The following is a 2084-nucleotide window of genomic DNA, read 5'->3' as shown; positions in this document are numbered from 1 at the left end:
ACTTAAACTACAACGTTGGCTACCAATGAATTTTTTCGATTTAGCTCACTAATGGTACCTGGCCTGACAGTGCTCATACTACTTTTGCTATAATATTTGTATCAAACCATCTGTACCTCTTTTTGTCTTACACATCTTAGTTCACTATGGAATTGACAGGCATACACCTTGCACCAGGAGTGTCCCATCAAGACGAAGATCCACAACCGCTTCTACAGTCGACTTGACTGTTTAATAGGTGACTTGCAGTGCATATGTGTCCATGAGTATATGATAGTAAGTCAATTAAGAACCATAGTAGTTCTGAAATTTGGGGCATTTGCACTTGTCTGTCCGATGGAAACAAGGCTGGAGGTGCTGGAGGTTCTAAAATTTGGGGCATTTGCACTCGCGGCGCCCTGCGCTACCCCCTCTTCCTGACTCCTCAGGATCCTTCTTCATCCGTTCTTTTACACTTGCTTTCTTTTTCAGCGCGGCTGGGGAATTGTACGTATCGCCACATCTGCCCCCTCGTATCAACCTTGAGGCCCACTACTCTGGCGAACCGGCCTCGACATGACGGAGCGGAGCTCCTAGATCGGAGGCGCTGATTTGGGCGGCGTGTTATGTACCATGACTTGTATCATATATACTCTCGGTCAGTTCCAAACATTCTCTATACATTTGTAAAAAAATCGAGATATTTGTAAATTTTGTATTTCAGTTCCACTTATTGTACATGTAAAATCGAACGCTCTGTTCCCTACCTAATTAATCTTGATTTAATATCTAAATCCAGTACGATCTAAGCTCATTAGCTAACTATCATTGCAAAGACAGCAGCAGTCCGGACGGCGATAGGATGATCCTCCTCTTGCTGCGCTCGGAGATGGTCTCCAGCCTCGGCGACCATGGGCAGCCCTTTGCCCCGACCAGCTGCTCGTAGTGCTGCTTCTGCTCCAGCGTGCTGCACAGCTCCGTCGCTGACCTATTCACCCTTCCCGACGCGCGCTAGCCGGCAGCCGTTGACGCTTCTCGATGAACTGCAGCAGGACCCGGATAAGCACCGTGGAGCCGTCATCGCCGCCCTTGACGTACTCGAACGGGCACTGTACGTGGCATGCAAGCTGCCCACGTCTTCCTGCCCCCGGCGCGGCCAACAGCGATCCAAGCGTGGCCGCCTTGCCGCTGCTGTTGCCGCCAGGAGGGTTGGACAGGAGGCGCCGGGGGACCACGAAACAGGTCTGGCCCGGCAGTAGTCGCTCCCCCGGCCATCCGATGGGGACCAGGAGGCCGACGAAGGACCGGGCCGGGCAGACCATGAAGTAGCTCTGGCCAGGCAGAAGTCGCTCCCCCGGCCACGCGATGGGGACCAGGAGGCTGACGAAAGAGTGGGCCGCTCTTGACGTACTCGAACGGGCACTGCCGTGGCCTGCAAGCTGCCCCCGTCTTCCTGCCCCCTGACGCAGCCAACTACTACGCGAGCGTGGCCGCCTTGCCGCTGCTGTTGCCGCCGGGAGGGTTGGAGAGGACGCGCCGAGGGACCACGAAGTAGGTCTGGCCCGACAGTAGTCGCTCCCCCGGCCACGCGATGGGGACCAGGAGGCCGGCGAAGGAGTAGGCCGGGCAGACCACATGGTCTGCCGAGAGCAGCTCGGTCGTCACGTCCGTGGCGTGAATACACTGCCGTTGCCCTCGTTGTTGTCGTTGTTGTCGTTGGTGACCGGTAGCGCCCCTGTCCGCCTGCCCCATTACAGCAGCCTGGCCGTCGCAGGACTTGGCCGCTGCCGACATGCTCACGCATGGGGAGAGGCCGTTGCCCATGGCACAAAAGAACAGAAGCTTCTAGATGGTGGAGGAGACGTTGGATGAGCTAGCTAGGCAGTCAGCTGGAGCATTGTGGCATGTGAATCACTCCGGACCCTCGCAATGATTGGATGACGGGTTGACAACGGAAGTTCCAGCCAGACAATGGACGGCGTAGGACGTACAAACCCGGACTAAAATTTAGGTAGGTCTACTTTTAAATCTCAGCCGTCAATCTTCATGTTTAACATAAAATCGACGGATATAAAAAGATGACGTATGGAGAATTATGAAAGCCT

At 54.8% G+C, this 2084-nt stretch overlaps 1 pseudogene; it reads right to left on the bottom strand.

Annotated features, from left to right (window-relative positions):
• Positions 1–719: 719 nt before the first annotated feature.
• Positions 720–1803, bottom strand: LOC125540975 (annotated as a pseudogene).
• Positions 1804–2084: the final 281 nt, after the last annotated feature.

Source organism: Triticum urartu, chromosome 2 (assembly GCF_003073215.2).
Source record: "Triticum urartu cultivar G1812 chromosome 2, Tu2.1, whole genome shotgun sequence".
In the NCBI taxonomy this organism is placed as follows: Eukaryota; Viridiplantae; Streptophyta; class Magnoliopsida; order Poales; family Poaceae; genus Triticum; species Triticum urartu.
This window is presented reverse-complemented; position numbering and strand designations above follow the sequence as displayed.